This window comes from Ictidomys tridecemlineatus, chromosome 10 (genome assembly GCF_052094955.1).
Source record: "Ictidomys tridecemlineatus isolate mIctTri1 chromosome 10, mIctTri1.hap1, whole genome shotgun sequence".
NCBI lineage: Eukaryota > Metazoa > Chordata > Mammalia > Rodentia > Sciuridae > Ictidomys > Ictidomys tridecemlineatus.
In genome coordinates this window covers 2,913,918-2,928,071 of record NC_135486.1, presented here as the reverse complement: position 1 = coordinate 2,928,071, position 14,154 = coordinate 2,913,918, and the positions used below count along the sequence as shown (strand labels likewise).

Here is a 14,154-nt window from a genome sequence, read left to right as displayed (position 1 = left end):
ATTCTACTATAGATACTCTACTAATTTGCTTACTGAAGACACTTAATACTGCTTCAGCCATGAACCTTCAGTAATGAACACACTTAAGAACTGCAAATTTTTTTACCAAAAAACCTCATTACTCACATACCACGTAAAACAATTTACTTATGCCTAAATACAGGACATTCCAAGATGTGAAAACTTCAGATGTGGTCAAGTGGTGGATTTTAGTATAGCCACCACAACTGGGCAATGTGTCACCATGTATATGAATGACACTTTCCAGGATTGCCTTATGGGCTCTAAATACTTAAGAAAATTATTTAAATTAACATAAAATGGAATTTCTACTATTTATAAAACATTCACATGGACAGAAAGAAAGAAATGTACTTTATCAATCTGGCTATCAAGCACTGCCCTATAACAATAAATCTTAAGGATTATCTCATAAAAAGAAAACCAAAGTTTACAGAAAGACTCTAGGGTCACACAGCTAATAAGTGGCAGAGAAATTTGGGGTGAAGGGTACAAGTAAGTAACAAGGCCCAGGAAGAAAATAAACAAAATAAAATATGCAAAAACTGTTATCCCACAAGACCAAGATTAACCAAGTTGTCTGGTTAATCAGAAAGGTCAACTTAGATACCATAAAAACATTATATGCATAAACATTTTACTTTAACCCAAGGCACATACACATTAATTTACCATCTTCTGATGTTAGACCAAAGCCTTTTCTTTGAGTTTAGACCCAAAGCATTTTCAAGTTTTGAATTCAAGCCACATTTTACATATATTTATAGGATAAATATAAAAAACTCAAGAAATGCTCCTCCCTAGGTGTAATATGCTCTGACAGGTATTATTTTTACAGTGCTGGGGACCAGATCCAGGGTGACTCCTACATGTCAGGCAAGTGTTCCACCACTGAGCTACAGTCCCAACCCTGCCTTTTTTTTTTTTTAATTACTGATTTTAACCCAATAAGTTAAGTTTATGATACAAAGTTTGGAAGACACTGCTTTAAAAGTGAGACAGGGACTTAAGATATATGGAGTAATATGAATGCAGAATCCCCTTTTCCATTTCTTCCAGAATCATTTATCCTTAATATTTTACAGCTCTCTTGCTCTAAATTCAATAGTATTTTTTTAGTAATTAAATTACCCTTTACAGCTCTTTTCAAAACATTCAACTTAATTTACAGAAACACTTTCTTTTCAATGATTTATATACACTGTATAATTAAAATAAGGAGTACAACTAGCAGGCAAAGGCTTGGGAACACAAAAAGTAAGTGGCTCCTGATGGCCTTCAAGTCCATCAGTGGGAGTGGATATAGACACAGGCGCTAGGAATACTCGCTTGGCTGGAAGGTGCTGGCTAATCTCCCCAGTCACGTAAATGGAGGTGTGTTGAGAGAGCAGTCGTACTAAGCTATTAAACAGCACTACTTCAGGCCTTTTTTAACCTGTACCAGCTTATATTTTCAAAGCCATTTACATAACTCCTATATTGTTCAATAAAAATTCTGGCAGCCTTTAGAAGTAAACGGGGGCGGGGGGGGGATAAATACATCATAATTACAAAATTCACTCCTGAATTTATTCCTTGTAAAAGCAGAAATCCTTACACATCTATCAAAGCTCCACCACACACTGCCCACCTGTCTATCCTGTTCTGAACCATCCTGTTTGTATCTGTTTTCTCTTCACTCTAGCTGAAGAGTTTTGGTAAGTCACCAATTTCAGGCATTAAGCATTTGACAAGAAACAAGAAATGTGGTGACCAAGCGGAACCAGGCACTAGGACAGGAAGTGGGCATACAATCCTGACCTCAGAATGCTTGTAATCAAATAGAAGAGAAACAGTAAGCAATCACCTAAACATGCACTCCCAAGCTGTGAACACTCCATGGAGTAAAAGAATGGGTGATTCCACGGCCTTAGCCCAGGCCTATAATTTATCTCGACATCTTGGCTAACAGGTAAGCTCTATACCCGTCATGCAACTTTTCCTTTTCCTTTGATTCCATTTGTTGTTTAAGTTGTAGATGGACACAATATCTTTATTTATTTTTATATGGTGCCAATGATCGAATCCAGTGCCTCACACATACGAGGCAGGTGCACTCTACCACTGAGCTACAGCCCCAGCCCCTCTGGTTCCATTAAGTCCATGAAAACTATCTTTGTTTAAAATCCCATGCTGCGTTGATTATTCTCATCCATCCTTTGAACTACCGTTTCTGATACTGGAAATTCAGGTCTTCTTTTCTTACACTGAGGCTTCCTTAATTTGTGTGACAAGGATAACAAGTATTCCAGAGTTCTATGTGAGATAAAGGTACAATCCTCATCTCAGTTAACCTGAATGTTCTTTAAACTCATCAGATATTATGAACATGTCTTAATACCAGTGAAGTGGCACTCATTCCTTAAACATTTACTGACTCCACTTGTCTTATATACACTCACTTCTTCCTATCTATAAACACAGGTTCAAAGACCATGGTCTCAAATCTTTCCTCATTACCCTAGTTGCTATTGTTTTGCACTAGGGATTGACCCCAGGGCACTTTACCACTGATCTACATCTCCAGTTCTTTATTAAATTTTGAGACAAGGTCTCGAGAGGTTACCCAGGCTGGGATGACAGGAGTTCATGGCCACCGTACTCTAGCTGTGAAGCAATCATTTCTTCCTTTGGAATCCTATAGCAAGTATGGTATCCATCTTTTAGTTTTGACTTTTTATCCTGAAATAACTAGAAATTCACAGGAATTTGCAAAGCTGGGTCCCAAGTACCCTTTGCCAGTTTCTTCCACTGGTTACATCTTACATATCAACAGCACTACACCAAATCCAGGAAGCTGATATTGATACGGAAATGTTCTTCTGTTTTCCCCCTTATGCAAGGTTTAGGTTGAGTCCTCCTACCCCTAATCATTTTTCAAAGACTATCCTTCCTTCCTCCAATGCATTGGTTTTGCACCCGAGTCACAAATTAGTTGGCAATACTTCTGTGGTCAATTTCTGGGTCCCCCATTCTGTTCCATTGTTGAGTATGTCAATTCAAGTAACCTTAGATTTGATTCTTATAGCTGCATAGTGAGTCCTGAAAAACTGGGGAAATGGATTCTTCAAAAACTATTAGCTAATCTAGTTCTTTTGCACCCCCATGTGAGTTTTAGAAATTCTTATCTGTATGTATCTACAACAATTCTGCATACCACCTTGGGAGGTACTGAGCTATTCTTTGCCTTTTCTGTCAATTTGGAAAGCATTCAGCCATGGTTTTTCAAGTGCTTTTTGGCCTTGCCCTCCTTGTTGTCTCTTTCTGGGACTCTAATGAATGTCATTGTAGATCTTTTTGTTGTAGTCCTAAAGATCTCTGAGGACCTGGTTCCCTTTCTTCTTTCTTATTCAGACTGGTAATTTACTTTGTTCCATCTTCCAATTCACTCTGTCCCCTCCATTCTGCTGTGAACCTGTCCAGTGACTTTCTAAAGAAAAGAAATTCAGTTGTTATAGTTTTTGTTCTAAAAATCTCCATTTAGTTCTTGTTCATATTTTTCTGTCTTCACTAGGCTTTCTATTTCTTTGCTGAGATCTGATACTTTTTCATTTGTTTCAATGTGCTCATAATTACTCAGGAAAGCATTTTTTGATAGCTGCTTTAAAATCCTTGTCCAACATTTCTGTGTAGGTGGTATCTACTGATGGGTTTTCTCATTCAAGTTGAGATTTTTCTGGGTTCTTGATAAAACAAGCAATTACCAATTAAAATGCAGATTTCACATATAATTGGATTCTAAGCCTACTATAATAATTGTCCTCTTAACAGCACCACCAATCCAGCTGGCAGGAGAGGAAGCACCTGGTTCCATCCAGGTTGGAGTGGTATTCCAGGTTCCCCACCCCTGTCTCCCAGTACACTAAGGGAAGGGGAAGGAATCCCTTGTTACTAGCAGGCAAGGGTGGAAGTTCTAGTGCCCTGCCAGGACTCCACTGACAGCTGTCCTGGCTGGGAAGCACAGGCATGTCTCATTAGCGCTCCCACATGGCCTCCATGTGTCAGGGAGATGGAGATGTCCTAACTCTCCTCAAGACCTCCTCCTACTGTACCCCAGGGAAGAAAAGATGGGAGTTCAGGCTTCCCAAATTATCTAGCACCTGGGGGTTTCATTAGCTCCCTGCTGTGTCTTCCCTGGCTGCACCCTAACAGGAGGGCTGGGGCCCCATGGAACAGCCTATTGAGGACAGGTGCAGGCTTGCCACTGGGCCTGTGCTGACAGAGGAGCTGCAGTTCTACTATATGGCATTTGACCTGACAAGTGACTATTAAGGTTTTCTACCTTATTACAAGGCTGCACCTTTCCTCCTCCTCTGGTTGGAGAAAAAACAGCTTTTGCTGAGCCCTGCACTTCACCCCAAGCCTGGGTTGTTCGAAACAAACCAACCAACCAAGACCTGGGAGTGCAAGTGTGCTCCTTGGGTCCCCAAGTCCCTATTACTTGGTCTCTTCTCTCTAGCTCTTAAGTCTTACATTTGCCTATGCACAGTATCCAGGGATGTGGACTGTGCTTCTCAACAGCCTCACTCCCCTTCCAGAGACAGAGTGCTGCCTGCCTCCTTGAATTCACTTTTCTTATCAACACAGCTTGCTGTGGACTGAAATTATTTTGTCCTTTTTTCAGTGAGCTACCATAGTGACCATAGTCCCTTAAAACAGCCTGGGTAGTTTCCCTTCTGTTCCTGCAGGGAAAGTACTGTCTGCATCTTGAAGGATTATTATAACTGGCCCAAGGATACAGTTGATTCTGGTGCCTCCCTTGGTACAGAGCTGATGGCTTCCAGGGATGGAAGGAGAATTCCTCTTGACATACCTCACTTCCTTTCATCATTATTATCTATTCAAATTTTTAATTTCTTCTTGAGTCAATATAAATCATAGAAAATTATTAAAAGAACAGTATTTATTTAATTTCAGGGGTTCTGTTTTGTAATGACTACACTTAAGGTCAAAAATTTCTCTCCAAAAATCATTTTTAGCTATGGTCCATATAGTTTTCCTTTGTCACTCACTTGTACATTTTTAATAATGTCCATTATTTTTCCATGAGGTATCTAAGAGTACATTTTTCCCTTGAGCTCATTGTATTGTTGCCATTTTATTTTAATGACCTGTGATAAAGCAATGTAGTTTATCACTTTTTAAGAACTTGCTAAGATTTATGAAATACTTGAGCTCAATGTTTGTAAAATGTTCCATATATATATACACAAAAAAATGCTATTATGTTTTTTTAAGGACAAGGTTAACGATATTATTCTAAGGTGTTCAACAAATTAAACCATTTATGATTTTTGTCTTTACAATGGTGCAAAAAGGAATTCATACAACTGTTTGGGTTTTTATTTTCAGTACACCTTTGATAAACTGCATGAATGCTCAATACTTTATTAAAGGCTTTCTGTTAGATGATTTTGCTCAAATGCTGTCTACTCTAAGTGTTGAAGCATACTGAAGGTAAGCTAGGCCATGCCACGATGGTAATTCAGTAAAGCATCTTAAGTGCATTTCAACCTATGATATTTACAACTTCCGATGGATTTACTGGGAAATAACCCCATTGTAAATTGAGCACATGTACTTATTTGTAGAGAACAGATCATTAAAATTCTCCATGAGCTGGGGATGTAGCTTAGTGGTAGAATGTGTAGTTAACATGTATGAAGCCCTAGGTTCAATCCCTAGCACCCCAAAACAAAAATAAAAACTCCCCACTGGAACAAATAATTCATCAATAGTTCTTTGGAATCACTGGGATTTGCTATAAATATTTTTAGTTCTATTTTTGTGGCAAGGGCTGTTAATAGACTGCTCCTTCTTCACTTTAAAGTGAACCTACTTTATCCTTGTTCTCCTTCCCCCTGGCTTCAGAACTTCCTGCTACACCAGGCTTCCTTCCAATGCTGCCTGGTATATTTTTGTAGGTTTATTATTAACCATCATTTCTGTCACTTGGTTTTAGGTATGTCTTTTAAAGAATCCAACCTGAACATGTGCTGTTACTAGGCTTGTTTGGCCCATCATTTCCTTTGTGATTATTGATATAGCTGGTCTTTTGCCATCTTATAAAAAACTTTATAGTTTTTATTTTGCCTTATTTGTTTTTTGTTGTTGCTGTTCCCTCTGGCCTTCTTCCCTGGTTTATATTAGAGGCATTTTCTTTAGTCTTCTTTTATCTCCTTCTAATAGTTTGGGAGTTAAATTTTTCTCTATATTCTTTTTGATTGCTTTAATTACAAAAAGAAATTTTTATTTCTTTAATAATGCTAAAGTAATCAATTTTAGGTAGTTCCCTAGTAAGAAAATATCCTTCTATGAATTATCTTTACACATATAATAACTACTTGAGCTTTTTGGAATTCATCTTATACTTTGGTATATTTATTTCATAAATAATGTTCTATGAAAAGAATTCAGAGCTAAGGTAACTTGGACCAGAATCAACTTACAAAACATTAAAAGGTCCTCGATATTCTTACCAGGATATTGCCTAGATTCAAATAAATGTGTTAAGACAACATGACTTAAGTTTATCAGCGCTGGAGAAGAAAATTAAAACCCTGAAAGCCGAAAAAAACTAGAATGGACTCTACAATACTGAGTTGGAAATACATGTTCTGGTATGAACTCATGTTTTTTTAAAGTATACAGATAAGAAATAAAGAGACTCACACATAGCCACATAGCCATTCTCTGGCTGTCCTCTGAGGACCTGAGAACAGCTGTGCCCTGTGGTGACTATAAATGATTCTCCAATGAGAAATCACTTTCTCCATTCAAAGAAACTACTAGTTGAAGTGCTTTAAAAAATAAAGGGAGAAAATATGATAATACATGGAAAAGACACAGAAGTCAGCATAAAGGATTTCTAATCAGATTTTGGATAACTGGAATAAAATAAATAAAAATAATGATGAATGGAATTATAACCATAATACTTACTTGCAGGAACTCATGAGTCTATGTTGACATGGATGGATGGATGGATGGATGGATGGATGGATGGATGGATGGATGGATGGATAGAAAGGTTTCTTACAGAATGCCAAACAATATAGAAAAAAAACTAAAATTAGAAAATTGACAGGTACTGTGTCCATCTACAACTAAAAAAAAAAAACAAACCATAATAATAATTAGTTCAGTCAAGAAACAACAGATGCTAATCTAGTGGGTGAAAACTGGATGATGAAAATTTACACTTGCCCTACAAAATACTTCAGTGTGACTTCACCATGGAGGAGCCAGCAAACTGTGCCTTAACCAAGGGATCAAAACTAGCTAACAGGGCAAGGTAAATCCAATTGATGCACCACCGGAAGGGTGTGATGAGGATACAGGCCATTTCTGGGACATCCTACCAGCTAGCAGCACCTGCCTCCAAACACAGGATGATCCTAAAAGCTGCACCTATAGACTGCACTCCTCCAAAGCTCAGGTCCTGGAAGCCAGCAGGCTGAGAACCGTCTTCTAGATGGGAGAAGAGTGAAGACACAGCAACTGCACAGAAGGCACAACACTATTCTTCCAACTTTCCTGTTAAGTCTGCAATTATTTTAAAATTAGCAAAGAAAAAATAACTGATCAACAAACTCAGCTAGTGCTGGTTTTATTGTCCTACGTAGCTTTGCCTTCCCCATTCCTCAGAAATCCTGATCACAAGGGAAGACAGATGTTGACACTGGCAATACCAGGGTTCTTAACATGAGCGCTCTATTATCAGAGTGCACCTGCAACAACGTGCACAGTGCTCACAGACAGCACGAGAGCTACAGAAGAGTCCACACATTGACTCAGATCTAAGCACTGGGCCTGGAACAACTTTTCATAGTTGATGTCATCACATTTGTTATCTGAAGAAAGAAACAAAGCTCAGAAACTATTATACCCCCAAATTTTATTAAATATCTTAGAAACTCAGTTAATTTTAAATAAAATCTCCCACATTTAAGACTATATTAGAAAATGAGTTTGATTTGATTTTTCCTCCTGTATAAACTGAAACCAGGAATAAAACACTTATGTGACATGAGCTATTAAAAGATATATTTTCAGTGTCACACTGCCTATTTCCTGGGAGCGCCCACCAACCAGGTGGCAGTGGTAATTCAATGGAGCATGGCAAGGCATGGGGAAATATGGGAGTCAAGTCTGGTTTGAAGGTAAAAAGTCTCCTGAGTTTGGCAAACTTAAGCATTTTACTAATAAGGGAAATGGGATTTTCTTTATACTTGCATTGCTAGTTTTCATTAATAAGCCTTTATTTATCCCAGAGCCAATTAGACATTTGAAATGTTGTATTAATTTCTGAATGATATTTTTTGCCGCAATATCTAAATTTTTCATTAAATATATCTCAGCTAATTTTGAAAGATCCATTTTAAAAACTGTTTTAGGAATATAATCATTGGTGATCAACTACAAAAAGTAATAACAAGCCAGGCACAGTGGCACATGCCTGTAATCCCAGCAGCTTGGGAGACTGAGGCAGGAAGATTGTGAGTTCAAAGCCAGCCTCAGCAACAGTAAGGCTCTAAGCAATTCAATGAGACCCTGTCTCTAAATAAAATACAAAATAGATCTGGGGATGTGGCTCAGTGGTTGAGTGCCCTTGAGGTTCAATCCCGCTACCAAGAAAAAAAAAAGGTAAAATCACAGAGCCAAGAGATGAGTCACACTAAATTTCCTTCTGGACTTGTTCAGGTTAATTTATTCTAGTTTAAACATCTTTGTAATACATAGGCACTTATAAGGATTTTAAAAGGGGAGTTAAGACTTAATCTTAAATCACATTATAAAAACAGCTAATAATTCCTCTAGTTAAAATCATTACAGAAAAATAGTTTCTCAGCACTACCTCATGACTATTTCTAAAATGTTCAGGTTTGTTCACAAGTGAATTGAGAGAAGAAATGATTTCATAATGAACTGGATTTAACACTGGACAAACTTTAATTCCAAAACCGAAAAGGTTCACAGTTCAGTAATGGGCTTTGAATTTAGTCTAGTAGGGACCAAACCCCAGAACCTTTTCCACTGTTGACTAAGCCATAGGCATCCCAAGCACCACTCCATCATAACAGCAAATAGCAAACAAATTTCAGAGATAAAAATGAAAAGAAAAACTTGATAAGTCATTTTAATAGTCATTCCACAAACTAAAAGGCAATCATCATTATCAGCACCTGGATTTATCAGTAGCTACCAAATTAACAGCTTTATTTAGCAGAAAATATTTATGAGGAACAGAAAGACTACATTCTTTCTTTGAACTGATTCATTGAAAACTGAGAGTAGTTTGGTAATAAAAAGGAAGGAAAGCTCTTCCTTACTTTTCCAGTCTATAAATACAAAGAGAACAAAAGCAGAACTGAGTAAGCTGCATAAAATAACCTCTCACTTTAAGCGGGGGGCAACTATGCACAGGGGGAACACTGAGGACTCTAAGAGACACTCGGCTCCCTTAAGAGGCACCTGTCCTGGGCCCACTTCATCCTCACAGAGCAGAGCACCAGTGCTGGCCCTTGCTAAAGGCACACGGAGTAAATGGTGCTTCTTGTATGGGCACTATTGTTTAAAGGACAAATTTTACTAATAACAAACAAACTAACTTCTAATCCTAGCAGTCTCTCTCCCAGATTTACAAGAACCTACTTTAATTGGCTTTATATACATATAATATGACAGGTATAGATAGACTAATGCTATCATTGTAAAGTATTCTGGGAAAAAAATACAGGATTACAGTTTCTGCTTACAAGAAGGGAAAGGTCAACACAGCAAACACTGATGTAGAAAGTCACCTTCAAACCCTTATCAGGAAGTCTCAGAACCCTGACCAGCTGGGAGCTCAACAGCCTCCACCAAGACAGCTACTGGTACATGACTAGCTCTACACCTGTACTCCAGTACCGGTGCCATACACCTGTACTATATATCTACTTTTGAATAACTAGTATAAAATTAGTATAACTAGTTAGGGAAAACCATCTAAATCTTACATAACCAAACTCAGTAGTCATACAACCAGTCCAGCCCTTTTTCCCCTATACATTAGGTCATTTCCTACTTTCATGAAACTCAGAGCCAACAGGTAGGTTCAATGATGTAAACAAAATCAAATGTGTAAATAGTTCAAATTCTCTTTTGTTTTTCGCCCAGAACATTCAATCAAATTTACTGAGGCAAGAGTCTTAACATTAGATGTAGCTGCTTTAATTACCTACTCACCAGGCCATACTTGAACAAGCAGCAATCTGACCCGACCCCACCCCACCCCCCCCCACACACACAAAAAAAATCCCACACAGTTTTATATATTTGAGACCTGTGTGTATATTTTTAGGATATTTTCACATGTGCCATTTCATTCGCTTCTTACAAAATCTCCGTGAGTTGGGTGATATTATTCCCCTTTTGTGGATAGTGGTGCTAAGGTCCAGATGGCTAAAATGACTTGGAGAAGGTCTGCTGACATCTACTAGAGGGAGAGAATTGAAGGCAAAGGGACTGGGCTGCGCTAAACTGAGCGAAACTTTTTTCATGTGATAAGTGCCTAAAACTTGAATCACAAAGACTGAAATTTAATTATGTTCTTCTATAATGTTGAGTTAGATTAGAAATGTTTTTCAAAGTTTTCTCCTACAGCACTGTCCTATTTAGGCATGAGAATGCTGTGTAGCTAGAAACTCAAAAAAGTACGTAGCTTCCTAATTTTTCTAAGTGTAAAATTTAATGGAACTTTTAGGTTGTTTAGTGAGAATTAACTTCTTAAAAAGGAATTTTTGTGAGAAGGGGATTACAGTGGTTATAATACTGGAAAGCAGGGATCAACATAAAACTCTGCTGTAAGTCTCTTAATATAAATTAAAAATTTTCTCTCTTGAAAAATTCTGATCTGTTTTTTGTACTTTAAGTTCTTATGTACTTTAAGTTCTTTATAACAATAAAAATAAAAAAGCTTTAAAGTTTAAAACACAAGCAAAACAAAATAACAATTTAAGAAAAGGGGAGCAAGACACTGAAACGTTTATATACACAACACAAATTTACACTCTACTACATATCCACTACCCCAGAGAAGCCCTGTGATGATAAGGAAATCCCACCTCCCTCCCAATATATGGTTGCAAAGGGACTAGCTCTTTCTGGCTGTCTCCTTTTTGAAATTCCCTCCAACTTAAACTGGATGCAAATAAGCCAGGTGTGGTTCTTACAACAATAATCCTGCTAGTCCCCACTGAGTTCCCACAAGGACAGCACGGCTGAGAAGGCACTGGTTGGTTTAAGAAGTTTCAACACTCCCTGAGCAAAGTAACAATCATGGTCTCTTAGTAAAGAACAAATACAATGCACAGGAAAAATTCTTTGCTAGAAATATCAAGCAAAATAAAGCAAAGCATTTTCTGCTAGTCCAAAAGAGTCTTTCAGCCTAGCTGCAGTAAGTAATAGATCTGTAAAAAGTTACAAGATGCCAGTCATCAAATTTAGTAATAATCCTGACTAAAGAAACAAAGCTTTAAGCAAGTACTCCCCAAGGGTCACTTAATGTAATAAGCAACATCTGGAGAGGGAGAAATAATATGAAGTCTGCTCTATATAGTAGTAAATACAGTATATTTGTTTCTTATGTAACCTTGATATGACTATTCCTTGGTTTTATTTAAAAAAATTTTTTTTTAAATTAGATGCTTCAATGACAGTGATTCTCAAAAGGCAGTGCCAGGGTCAGCAGCAGCACCATCAACTCAGAGACTTACTAGAAACACAAATTCCAGCCCTCCCGTGAATATAATGAAGTAGAAACCCTGAAGATAAAGGTTCCCGAAATCTGTGTTTTAAAAACCCTAAATGCACATTCAAGTGTGAGAATTGCTGGTTTGCAGTGTCTGACTCCAGAGAAGAACAATGTTTAGCCCATTCCTCAGGGGAACTGAGGATGCAAACAAAAAAAAATGCGAAGAATTCACTAGCCTCCTGAATGGAGCCTGGCTAGTACCCCTCTCTGAGTAAAAGATGTGCAGAGATTAGCAGTGGTCAGCACATCCTCTTTCCTACAAATTAAGGGAACCAAGCGTCTGTTCCCGTAGGACCTCAATCCACCTCCATTCACAACCCATGTCCAATCACTGAGGGCCAGCCTTCATTCACAGGGCAGCAAGACAATAAACACATGGAGGGGTGAGTATGAAGTCTGAGTCATAGATTTAACACCCTTCACTAATTCTAAGAATTCCTTAAAACATGCAAGGACACACTTTAGTATCTAACTCATGAGATACAGCCTTTATGGATTCCAAAACACATCTTTCGTTCTTCCTTTAACTTCAATTACAAACTTCTTCCATTTTTCTTTTCTTTCCATATTTCTAATGGGCAGCAAACATTTCAAAGAACAGCTCAGCTAGTGACATTAAAGTGACCAAAGACACACAAATTTAAGAGCAAAAAAACAAAAACACTAGATAAATCAAATATGGCATATTTGAAAAATCAATTTATTAAAATTGACTAATTCAACCCAAATGAAGTTTTCTGAAGCTCACAATTAAGTATACAGCTAAATGCTTTTGGTGTTACACTTGGAGAATATACTTTTGAAATTATATTTGGCAGCTGGTGCACATCTGTAATTCTAGCAACTCAGGAGGCTGACTCAGGAGGATTGTAAATTCAAGGCCAGAGGTGGGGATGTACTCAGTGGTAGAGCATCCCTGGGTTCAATCCCCAGTACTACAGGGGTGGGGCAGAGTGTGTGTGTGTGTGTGTGTGTGTGTGTGTGTGTGTGTGTGTGTGAGTACACATACATACTTGAAGGAAGGGTATAGCTTAGTGGTAGAACACTTGCCCCCAGCATGCACAAGGCCCTGACACTGTAATCACCAACACGGTGATAGACATTCAGTGAAACTGAAGACCAGATATACAAGGAAAATAGAACGAAACAAAAAGACGACCCCCCCCAAAAAAAAAAAAATCAAAGGAAGTGTTTACTTACTATTCCCTGAGTTATCTTGTAATCTGTTTTATGATAAGAAATAATGATGAAAATCTCTCACAGGTCAGATTCTTGGTTTTACATACAAAGTAGGAAATAGAAAAAGTGTATATTTGTTTTCTTAAATTAGGAAATGGTTGTATCACAGGTTCAGTTTTATCTAAATATTTAAGGAGCCTTTTTAACTTAAGGAATAAATAAATACAACTCTTGATTTTTAAGCTTAATGTGCTGCCAGCATTTACTCTACTCTTGGAAAAAGAAATGCAAAAGAAACGAATCCTGGGTGATCACTATTATTATCTAAAAGCAGCAGCAGCAGCAGCAGAATAAACACAAAACAGATTCACAGGCTCCTACTTCTCCACCTCTGCTAAGTGTCAGTGTTCTTTAGGGTCCCCACTTAGCCCACTTCTTTATTATGGCAGAAATTGCTAATACAGTCTTTGTGCCACTAGCAATGTTAGAGAACTGATCCAAAAATGTTAGTTCTGTTGCCACAACCCAGCAGGACATGTTGGCTGCCACTCCAACTCTTCCTGAGGAAGAACAAGGGCATGTAGAAAATGGTTCAGGAGTAACTATCTAGGCAAGAAAAGAGCCCCTGCCACTTTTCTGGAATAGCGCCCGCCCCTCAGTTTTAAAACTGCACTGTGCGGTTGCTCTCCTTTCTCTCAACATGAATGAGGAAGCTTGTTTCCTGACTGCTGCTGGCAGTTATCTTGCAACCATGAGGAAAACAACCAAGAGCAGAGTCAAGACAGTCCAGTCCTATTGCTCTGAAGCATCAGATCTCTCAATCATAGGAGCCAAATAATTCCTTTGTGTTTAAGTCATTTTCAATAACCTGAGGCAGAAAACAACCTATCAACAGCTATGCAAGTTATCAAGAGTGATTAATTTTGTGTTCAAAACTTAGAAGTTACCAGAGGTTACTATAGATTATTTATTTCCGTTTCCTGCTAATAAATGTGACTGCCACATGATGTTTGTCAACTCTGCAAAAGTTCTATTATATATGCTTGTTATGTACAAGCCAGAATTTCCAAAATCTGGTCCTATTTTTAGTGCATAATCAGTTATTAAGTTATAGATTT

General features: G+C 37.9%; 1 protein-coding gene across 7 annotated transcripts in view; it reads right to left on the bottom strand.

The window, feature by feature from the left end:
* The window catches only part of Pou2f1 (POU class 2 homeobox 1), a 147,200-nt gene that overhangs the window by 74,611 nt on the left and 58,435 nt on the right, over nt 1-14,154 (bottom strand). The window contains exon 1 of one of the 7 annotated variants that reach the window (XM_078022241.1): nt 7,003-7,200. The exons of the other annotated variants lie outside the window; for them this stretch is intronic. The gene's annotated coding sequence lies outside the window, so the exon portion shown is untranslated. Of the gene's footprint in view, nt 1-7,002; nt 7,201-14,154 lie in introns of those variants that run through there. 7 annotated transcript variants of the gene reach the window in all.